The sequence below is a fragment of the Dermacentor andersoni genome, chromosome 5 (genome assembly GCF_023375885.2).
Source record: "Dermacentor andersoni chromosome 5, qqDerAnde1_hic_scaffold, whole genome shotgun sequence".
Classification (NCBI taxonomy): domain Eukaryota; kingdom Metazoa; phylum Arthropoda; class Arachnida; order Ixodida; family Ixodidae; genus Dermacentor; species Dermacentor andersoni.
The window spans coordinates 26,162,334-26,174,407 of NC_092818.1; positions in this window are offsets into that span (position 1 = coordinate 26,162,334).

Consider the following 12,074-nt stretch of genomic DNA (forward strand, 5'->3'; position numbering starts at 1 on the left):
CCAGTGTGAACATCCTTGCCGCTCTAAACAATGGGAGCACACGAACGTGTGTTTCTACGCTTTATGCGACACAATGTTTCGATGCATGTAGATTCCAACTCGTTGGATTTGCTGCTTTGTTGCTTTTCATTTCATTTCTCTGCTTCCTGAATATCGCACTTGCAAAAGGTGTTTGATTTCAGCTGTATTAAAACATTGTCCGGCATATTAACTTTCACTAAGCATAAACACCAAGAGTTGGCAAAGAAACAGCAGCTATGGCGCACTCTTGATCTGAACTCTGTTTTCGGCCATGTGTGTTTTCTGCCCTGCCAATGCTGTCATTAATTTCGCAGTGGTGGCTTAGGTACCTTGTTGTCTGCTAGCAGTCCTAAGCGCTTCGCAGGAACCTGTTAATACTTGGGTAACAGCTTCTGCCCGCGCTTGGATAGCCCTATCTCGGGAGTAGAATATATTCTGGTCTACGTGAGACCCAGTGATCGGTATGACAATATCTTCGATGATGTTGCTTAGGACAATGGAGTTATCGGTCAGTATGGTGCCACGCCGTCTGCTCGCCAGGCTACAAAACACGAATCCCATACTTCTAGCTTCAGGTGCCTAGGAAAGAGCCCTGACCCGTGCTCTGCTTTGTGCGAAGGTATCTCAACTCGAATGTGAACTGGAGGGAGCGGCTCGCTCTGTCAGCTGGGGTGCTCGTGCCTAGCTGTTGTGTCCTCGTCAGCATAATCGCTGGTTGGGTTTTGTTTCTCGAGACACCATTGTTCCATAATGGTGTATGTGTATACGTTCTACCATTACATATTCCATGTATTGTTTTAGGGCAGAGCTTGTGTGCGAGGACATTCAATTTACCGTATACTGCCAAAACACTCTAAATAGAAATCAAAATGAATCATTCATTCTAGAGCTAAGTCGGCCCCGATCAAGTAGATTCTAGAATTCTGGATGGACAATCGCATAAAGATGTTTCTCTCAGTGCGAGTGCTAATATATCAGTAGGCTTGTTAACGTGAAAGTCTGTCTAGGCTCATGGTAAAGTTTGTGTCAGCAGACATGACCGCCGGAGTGTCCACCGGAGCGTCATCACGCCATGTGAAGACCGATTAAAGACAGATTAAAGCATCAAAAATGATTGATAGTGACAGTTAGTGAATGATAACGTTATAACGGGGATTGGTAGAGGTTAATAATGACTAGTAATTACTAATAATGTCTACTAAGGACTTGTATGACTACTAATGACTCCGAAATGGCCAATCTGTTTAATAATTGCTTGTAATGACCGCAAGTGATCAGAAATGACTAGAAATGTCTAGTAATGAGCAGTAATGACTGAAATGACCACTAATGACTTGTTATGACAATTAATGGCTACGAAATTACCGATATGTCAAAGGACGGCTTGTATAGACCACAATTGTTTACATATGACTAAAAATGCTTACTAAAGAGCATTAGAAATGACTAATAATCACTGAAGTGACTTGTAATGACTAGTAATGACCACTAAATGATGAATATTTCCAACGACAACTTGTAGCGACTACAACCGATTACAACTGACTAAATATGCTTAGTAATGACTAGGAATAACTAATAATGACTGAAATGACTTGTAATGGCTACTAATGAGTACGAAATTACCAGTATGTCTAACGATGAATTGTAACGACTACAATGGATTACAAATGACTAAAGATGCTTAGTAGCGAGCAGTAGTGACTAATCATGACTTAAATAACTTGTAATAATTAGTAATGACTACGAATGTAATGCGTAGTCATCAGTAGTCATTAGTATTCATTAGCAGTAATGCGGTCTCCTGTGTATTATACAATATGCGATGTCTTATGCCAATCACCGTGCGAAAAAGTATTGTGCATGCTTTAGTCTACAGTGTGCTGCGTTACGGCTTGACTGTGTATGGCCATTGAACTCTTAGGTGGAGCTCAAGAATTAATTCAATAGAAGAGTTAACTGCTGGGCTAGTTGGTGATCTTGCATACTGAAAAGATCTTGCGCCAAAAAACAACACACACAAGAGAGACGACGACACCACAGGCATTAATTCAATTTTACGTTCACGGCTGTCAACAGTGGCATACGATTTGTCCAAAGCAAGATGCAGACGTCTTTAGGTTGTTGCATTTGCCAAACTTCACTTCCCTGATTGTCGCAAGTGTTGTAATGAAACACTTCTGGAATAATTACCTTAAAATACGACATACGCCTGTCCGCTCCTTAAGACCGAAGGAACCCTACGTCATCCCCAAGACTGCGACAAAGTACAGAAGGAGAACGCGGCAATACTATGTTCACGCCATATTTAATAAATTGCAAACGCCTTTGTTAGAAGCAAAGCACAACACATGGGATTAAGAAACTACTTAGAATTTTCGAAGTTTAAAGTAACATTTTGTATAACTATCAATATTTTGCCCCGACCCGCTAATAGCTAACTCTGCTATTAACCCTGTGCAATTTTTTGTGACCCGGCTGTCAGGCGCTGCCAGTCAAGCCATCTGAGGCTTTCATAGGCCTGCTTTCTGTACTTTGTTTTACTTTATGCACAATAAAGATTGTATTGTATTGTAAATGACCCATATGTCTACCGACAACTTGCACCGACTACAATTCATTAAAAATGACTAAGAATACATAGTAAGGCGCAGTAGTGAGTACTAATGACTCAAATTACTTGTAATAACTACTAATGGCTATGATATGGCCAGCATGTCTAACGACGGCTTGGAAGGGCCGCAATTGATCACAAATGACGAAAAATACTGAGTAGTGAGCAGCAATGACTAAAAGAAAGAAGAGAAAGAGATGAGGCAACGACAAAGAGTCGAACGATAGGAGGAGGAAGAGTAGGCTTTCGCCGTTCATCTCTTAAGATAGATCTTAAGAGACCCTGTAATTTTACTTCCTTGAAGAACATAAAAGACTGACAGAGGAAACAGGGACACGAAGTTATTTCAACATTATGTGAACTTTTGCTTTGAGGCTCTCGAAAAGCAAGTATCTGGTCTTACGTGACCACAGCACTGTTCGCTCTAAATACAGAACTTAGTGAACTTGATCTGATTCAGACTTAAGTTATAGTCACGTAATCTCGCCACTTAGGCAATGCTACATCTGCGCTGTGCTTTTGTTGCGGCGAAGTAAACCAGGTACTCGGTAGCTATCACGGTCCGTTTATTCCGTTATGTTGACGTTAAACAGGGCTCCCGCAAATTTATCCACATGTGCTGGAAGCACTTGATTTGTCGTAGCAGTAGCAGTTGTTCATGTCTTCACTAGTCGACAGTACCTGCATGACTTGACGTAATGGTCAAGGCATGCAGTGAGGCGCAGGCAATAATAATGCAAAGCATTTTTTTTCACTCATGCCTAGCACATACACTGCATAGGTATCTAGGTTCATATCTCACCTTGTTTCGGGTCAGAGTCTTCCTGCACAAGAGGCTCATTCTCTACCCATTAGACCACAGGTGCACGCGAAAGTGACCCACCAGTCTGAGACGATTTGCGCATGCGTCCTATGCCATGAAAAACGTTTTTTAAATAAGAAGAGAACATGCTTTCACGCCACACATGCAAGAATGGAACTCGAATATAATTGTCAACCTGACCAGTGCGTGTCGCATGCTGCACTTGGTATAACGAGAAATTGAGCATAAAATTGAGACCCCACAAGTTCTCCTCATGTTGCATAGACTTCGGGACCGGCCGAGTTCGTAACGCAATAGTTTGTAAAGTCTATTCGCCTGAGTACAATAAATTCGTTATCATGCCATGCCATCATAGTAACGGTGTCGCCTAGCTGCTGTCACCGCTCACACGCTGACGTCACAAACACAAATTCTCGCCTTATAGAAACATCTTCGTACATCTGGTAAATGTTTGAAGAACCCTGCACGATGTTGAGTGGACAGCGAAAATGCTTCGCATAACATTGATTCCGAAGGTGCATGTGATCTGCATATACATGTTTGTTTTCCTACATTCCCCATTTCCTTATTTATACTACTGCGTTGCTTTTTTTCTCTTTTCCAAAGGGAACTTTCTTGAACCTAATTAATTTTTTTACATCATGCCAACTTTCATTTTATTGCCATTCTTGTGCATATTATGTTTTCTCCGTAACGTTAGAACCACTGTTAAGTACTTGTTGGTTCTTTGAAATTAGCCTGGTGCTTTTTACTCGTACTTATCAAACATGTATTGCTTCTGTCATGCTTCAGCTTCAAGTACTTTTATAATCTTTCGGCATAGTGAAACTTACACGATATTCTTTACGAATTAGGGGCGCAGCATATTCATGACAGCGTTCTTTCTGAAGGCCTGCATTGTGTTTGTTTTTTCCTTTATTTTGTAGTGAAGAGGCATGCTCGGCGCTGCAGCCGCATCACCAGTTGTCCTGAGAGGTGCGAGCTCCTGATTACCCGGGCTGCTCTGGATGAAACGCTGCCTACGCTGCCCGCTGCTCTTGTGTCTTGTCCATTACTCACTTTAGATTTTCGTGGATTTACTGGGTACCGTGACACGGCGGTCCTGCGAGAGCCTCGACAGAGCTGAGTGGTGCTTTCACCTCGGTATACGCAACGGGAGTCGTCACCAACGGAGTCTCGCGGGTAGAAGGAAGAACTGCGCAAACTTGCTCCTGTATGACCTGGCGAAGGTTGGCAGGCATAGACAAGGGTGCTTGACCGGCAGTAGGCAGCTGCGAAAGATGACGAGCGACCTCAGCACCGCTGAACTCTGTTACCTGGCAAAGCAGTGAGTCAATGTTAGGAGTGGTGGCCGTGCTCGAGAGGGTTTCGTCGGGCACAGGTGGGCGCCGCGTGAGAAGACGCTGTTGGTGGAGCTCGTCGAAACTCTGACAAAGCTCAACGACCTGAGAAACAGTGCGACGATTTTTTGATAACAGAATATGATAGCCATCGACGGAAATGCTCTTCACGATATGACGAAGCCTGACCACCTCCGCCATTGTTGGGTTGACACGCCAGCTGTCGTCGACGACGTCATTTATGTAGCTCGTGAACGTTTTACCAGTTTGCTGAGATTGTCCTCACAAGCGTTGCTTAGCGCGAAGCTTGCGCACGCCAGCGCAGTCGAGCAGTTTTGTGGTGCGGCTTTCATAGCTAGTCCACGTCCGCAGATCGGGTTGGTGGTTTTTGACCAACTTGGAGACACCCTTTAAATAAAAGTAAGCGTTGTTGGGCTTCAGGGGATCGTCCCATTTATTGGTGGTGCTCGCTCTTTAATACAATTCCAGCCAATCTAAAACGCCTTTCTCATCGGTGCTGCTGAAGATGTCGGGATCTCGCTGACGCTGGGCGCCGGCACATACGATGGCTGGCGAAACTGTTCGGGGTGTCTGGGATACGTCTTCAAGCATAATGGATGGCATAGTCTGGCCGGGTAATTCCAGCGTGGTAGACAAGAACAGCAACGACCACCGAAACCTAAAGCGAACAAACTACAGGACACGAGAGCAGCAGGCAGCGTAGGAAGCGTTTGAACCAGAGAAGCTACAATTCTTCGCAACAGCCGCCCCGGACACTTAGATATCGACGACCAGGTAGTTGACATGCTCACTTCGGCTACGTATATATATAGTGCTCGCGCTGTGATTAACAGCCTCTTCCACATCGTCGAATATTCGGTGCTGTATTCTTGTTCCCACTATCTTATTATGGGCTGGGACTATCCGCTAATATGGCCAACATGATCTGTTCTCGTGCTGAAGTAATATTTCAAGCGCTTCTTGATGCCCCGTTTCTTGACGTTCGTGAAGCTGAAGATAAAGTATTTGCTGCTGAAGACGTAACAATTCTGCCGCCCTCATCTGCCCTTGCCACAGTGTCTCGCAACATTGTTGCTGATGCAAGCGCGCTTTTGACACCATCTGCCATTTTCTTTCATCGCAAATGTTCTGAGCTGCCTTTCGCCTTTTTATTAGTTCGTGCCAGCGCCAGCAGGCTACTTGTCTCTAACCAGTTCTAACTTCGCTTCGTGGGGAGTGCATTGGCCGCGTCCAGTGTGTCGACCCTGCTGCCGTCATTGACATGCCAATTGGATCCATCACCATTCACGACGTCGCCCGAGTGGCTTGTAACCCCGCGCAAGAGGACACTTCGCCAAATGTTCTAAGTAGACCTATCGCCCGCACGTTGACTGTTTCAGAACGCCCCGAGCTTCTGGGCCTTCTCGACAAGTTGCGTTTTTCTTTCGAGTGCCAGTGGTAGAAAAGCGAAAAGTTGACATGCGGCCCTTGGGCCGCACGTGAACTGTTTGTCATTGGATCGAAATGTATACCAATGCGCCACTGCAACAAAGACTATATCGTGTATTCCCAAGAGAGAGCCATGTTATCGACGACCCGGTAGCTTACATGCTCGAGCATGGCTTCATTGAGACTTCGGTAGCATATGGGCATCTCTAGATTTTTTTTGTTAGAATAAGGATGGCTCGTTTGGATGCTGTAGGGATTGCCGTCGTCTTAACAAAATGACACGGAATATGTTTTCCATATACTGAAAATGCTTACCCTCTAGCACATTAACCGAGCATTGCCGATGCCCTTGACTGCCTCCGAGGAGCAGAATTTTTTTTCTTCCATAGATTACGTAGTCGCTACTGGCAAATTCCCCTTGCACCAGACAACCAACTTAAAACGGGCTTTGTAACAGACTGCCTATATAAGTTTCGTGTCATGCCTTTCGGGCTTTTCAACGCTCCTGCAACATTCCTGCAACGCTTGAGCGTTTGACGGACAACCTTTTCCGTGGTCTCAAGTGGAAAACGTGCCTCTAGCTAGATGATAGACTTCTTTTTCTCCCGATTTTTCCACCCATATCTGTGCGCTAGAAGAAGTGTTATAGCACTCAAGCTGGGCGCAGCCCTCCAGCTAGGTACACACCTTCGTCCATAAAAGAGCTTCGAAGCGTCCTCGGCCTCCCTTTCTACTTTTCCAGCTTAATTAGGAATTTCGGATCCATCACTGCTGCCTTGAACCAGCTTGTAGGGAGTGACTCGAACAATTATGCCTGGTTGCACGCTTGGGACAATGTCATCCAAGGGTTGCGTCGTCTACTAACCTCGCCGCCAATATTACGTCACTTCAACCCTACAGCTCCGGTTGAAGTGCCTACAGACGCCAGCGATGTTGGACTCGGCACTATGCTCGCGCAGCGCAAATCTTGATTCGACGAGTGCGTTGTCGCATACGCATGCCGCACCCTCACCAAAGCAGAGACGAATTATTCTGTTATGGAGAAGGAGTACCTAGCCATAATCTGGGTACTTCGTAAATTTCGACCCCACCTCAATGGCCGCCCCTTCGACATAATTTCATACCACCATGCGCTTTGTTGGCTGTCCATAATGAAGGACCTTTCAGGGCCATTAGTTCGCTGTCCTTTGCGGTTGCATGGCTTCGACGTTCAGGTTGTCTACAGATATGGCTGCTACCGCACCGATGCCGACGCGCTTTCCCGTTTGCCTGTGTCAACCGAAAGCGCTGCCTGCCTGTGTACCGTTGACGAAGTATTTTCTTTCCCAGCAGGCAGCGACATGGCTTCGCAGCAAGGCAAGCATGCGTGGATTCGTGCTCTTATCCGCTTCCTTTCAAACCCGTCGACTCTTCCTTCACCTTCTCGATCCTTGCGCCATCAATCTTATGACATCTAAATGCGGGATGACCTTCCCCATTGCCGGAATTATGCCCCTGACGTCCGCGGGTGGTTGCTGGTCATATCTCGACATCTTCCTGATGAATCATGTTCTTGCTTCCACACTGACCCACAGTATTCATATGTGGATGTGTTCAAGGCGTAACATATGCGATCGTGCACTATATGCCAACGTCATAACGTTCCTGCTCAGCATTTCTCTGGTCTACTCCAGCCAACAATGTGTCCTGCCAAGCCATTCGATCGCATTTGCATTTACCTGTATGGAGCCCTTCCAAGCACGGCTCACGAAAACCGCTGGATAACCGTCGCCAGCGAGCACTTGACGCGATACGAGGAAGTGGCCGCTCTTCCCGCTGCTACAGCTCGTGATATAGCACCCTTCCTCCTGAGAAATTTTATGCCCCGCCACGGCACACCTCACGAACTTTTGAGCGATAGAGGACGCATGTTCCTCTCCGAAGTAGTAAACGTGCTGCTTGCCGAACGTCACATCGTTCATCGCAGCACCACCGCCTACCATCCTCAAAGAAATGGTTGGACGGTAAGATATTATCACACCCTTTGCGACATGCACTCTGAATACGTGGCCTCTGGTCACACTGATTGGGACCTTAGTTTGGCGTTCATCACGTGCGCCTACAACACTGCACCACAGGCGAACACAAACATTTTCCAATACCTCCGCTTGTATGTCTGCAAACCTTCGACTATAGTCGACACCATTCTTTTGTACTCAACCGACTCATCCGAATCTATTTCATTCTCTGAAGCTACCCGCCGCGCCGGGGAATGCCATCAGCTCTCCCGTTCTTTAACAAGCATCGACGAATAGCAACAGAGATCTCGGCGTGACGATGACCACCAACCTCCATTGTCACATTCATGCAGACACCCATGTGTGGCTTTGTGTTCCAGCTGTTCCTGCTGGTCTGTCATCCAAGGTTGTCCCCTATTATCAAGGACCCTACTGACTTGTAGTGCGGACATCGCTTGTGAAGCGTCGAGCCTGTCACGCCACCCACCGACCAACGCTGTCGAGGTTGTGAAACCTTCAACGTACACTGTAAAAAAGTCCCACGCTTACTCTCACTCTAAACTTTAGATCTAAGCATGACCGGTATGTAAATGAGGCTTGAATGCGGTTTCAAGTACCGCGTGACCGAAAATAAGCGTGATATTCCTTCATTAGGCGTGAGGACTAGACTGCGTGACTTGGTTCATTCTTGTGCGAGTGTGAGCAAGCCGCGTACGTGTGAGAAACGCAAGTCACACGCTTAACATCCCGCGGAGCACTCGCGCGGGAGTTTTCCATCCCACATATGCAAATGCTAATAGGGGAGCCGTCAATCTCCACGGAGAGAGGGCGAGTGAGAACAATGGTCTGCGCCTTCTCACCTTCTCACTGCCATGCGGGGAATACGAAACCTTTTCTTGGGGAGGCTGCTAAAGACCCTGATGTTTTGAAGACTGACATTCTTGGTGTGGGTTCGGCGGCGCACTGCCGCAACGTTTGCTCATTGCAGAGCAGAGCTTTCCGTCTAGTTGTCGGAATTGGTGTGTATTGCCATGTTCGATTCTACAGACATCCTTGTCGTAATATGCGGGCGGTTCAAGCAGCACATAAAGAGCGCGTCTGTGCCGAGTTTACGAGAGACTATCGAACGCGGTCTGACGGCTCCAAATCAGCATTTGCATATGGATGATGCATATATTGCGGCAACTCCCTTGCAATTCATGGACGATTAGAATATATAGTTAATGACATCAAACATAGTTTGCTCTTACCAAATGGCGTCCAACTTTTTATTTGTAATGATTTCCGGTGTCTGCTTGTATCATGTGTGGGGCAAAATTTGCTTTAATGCTGTACTCTTTTAGTGGTAAGCGAGGATCTTTTACGCTAGCAGTAACTTTCGATCGAAATAAATAGTATAGTCGATCTCGTGCTTTTTAGCAAGCTGTAATGCGGGACTGTTCTTCTGAATTGTTCTTATTATTGTGTTCAAGTACAAAATTCCCGCGATAGTGATGCGGTTGTTTCAGAAACTTCTTCCATCGGAAAGCGCCTCTCGCTATATTCTTGTTTATAACACCAGCATAACGCGCTTGTTTATCTTTTTCTTTAATTTTATGTTCGCCAGCTCCCCGCACACTCCGTGCCCGCGGCCACTTCGCCTCGGGCAAGTGCTGCGAGCTGGGAAAGGCCACTGTGCAGTTTGCGCCGTGTTCCTTCTCAGGATTTAGAACGCTGTTAGTGTCGTATCAATGTTGTTACAGCATTTAAGTCGCAACCTTAAGGAATATGATCGGCCTTGTTGTGCAGATGCGTCAAGCAAGCGGTGCACCACCACGCAGTCCGTGAACGGCTTTGCCGCGTTCGATTGTATCGCAGGCACTTCTGACTGAGGTTTGTCCAATAACCTTGGTGGGTGTCAAGCGGGACGATGCCGTTCTCGGCGACAGTGACAAAGGCGTCAGCCCTCGTCCTTTCTGGTCATTTTGCGACGGCACTTCGCAGTAACTATGAATGATGCTATGTGGGCGTCCACGTTGAAGCGTCAGTTATTTTTTTTTTCGATACCGCATAAAGTCGCGTTATTATCGTAATATATATATATATATATATATATATATATATATACATTTGTTTTCTTGGGACTCCAAAGTCCTTTCTCGCGTTCCATTTGTGTTCGCGTTATTTGCGGCCAAGAACGTTGTACAGGCCTAGGAAGGAAAATCACTTGCCTGTTGTTCTTTCAAGCAGTGATAGCGACCGAGGTTACTTCTCACCGCTGTAAGAGACGCTCTTTAGAGCCTACATTCTTGCCGGACAATTTAAAATTGTCATCTGCGTTGTTCAGTTAGAGAATCTCTCTTATAGATTATACCGCTATGATTCCAGTAGTACTTACCGCCTAATGTAGATGTTCCGCATTGCTTGCGGTCTGCAGTGTGCGCTTATATGCTCAGCAGGCATATTGCCCGTATGAAAGGTTATTTATAGAAGTAACTAGATTCATACTACCGGCCTATCACGCCTGCTATTTGCTCTTATGGACGTGGGCTTCGGGCAGGGACGCTAAGAGGAGACACACCTGATAGAACGAATCTCGTGTGTTGTTAACTAAAAGAGTCAACATCAAATAAGATGACCGGTATTAAACGTTACAAAGAGCGACCATAAATAAATCTTTGAGAGTAATTTTCAGAAACATACCGACGGGAGTGGGGGGGGGTCTGCATTATAACGCGTTAACAACAATTAAGGTACAAGGACACAAGCAGAAGTGGTTGGGGAATTCTCCGCTGCACGTTGTTGACGTCTCCCCACTGCCGACGACTTCGCTGATTGGGCTAATTGTATCGTATGTCGCTCACAGAAAACCGCTGCCGATTAAGTTACAATTCCAAAATTTTCAGCTTTTCTGTGTTCTTTAAGCGGGGATATACGCTTTTCTGTTCCAAAAGTACTTATGCGGCTCTTGATATCCAGCTGCAATATATGCCTGACCAGCAAGCGAATAAGCGAAAATTCCCGATCAATGACAACGGATTTGCCACGAAACCCAAGCAGTGGCACAGGAATATGTTTGTCCGCTGACAATGGCTTTTCATGGTGAGCAGTCTAACGCACCCGAGTTAACGGCGAGTTTTTTTCCGCATTATTCCCCATCTACCCATTTGTATTTCTTTTATCTCCCGCTTCATACGGCAAAGACACATAGTATACCTCGCAAAATATCAGAGGCCACCCCCGTTGAACGTTCTAATGTGAAGGATCCTTTCCCAAAAGCACGCGCTCTATGCCTGCTGCAGGTTATGGGGTATCTATAGCACGATTCACCAATCTGGTTGAAGGCGACATGTGTACGGAATGGGAGTCAATCTTTACAGTACGCGCAACCTGAGCCCGCTCTGCGTATGCTCCGCCTAGTCATGAATATAAACTTCAGTATAACCTCGAAACAGATATTTTACAATAAATTACCGTGGCTTTATATAACACACTAAATAAAAAAACGTGTAACTATTTATTGGAAAGCGGTCGCTAAAGCGGCCTCTACTTCCTCCTACCCTCCCTTACCTCCTCCCACCCCACCCGCTCTGCATGCCGGGCCACTCCGCTGTGCTTCGTAGAACCACTTTGAGTCAGGCTTATTAGTAAAGCATACGAGAAAGCGACATTTGCTGCAGAACTCCAAGGGGAATTTGATATGCCAGTTTACAGCCATGAAGCTTCAATTGGTGGAATGGCATCCCTGAACTGGACCCGCCGTGGCTGCTCAGTGGCTATGGTGTTGGGCTGCTGAGCACGAGGTCGCGGGATCGAATCCCGGCCACGGCGGCCGCATTTCGATGGGGGCG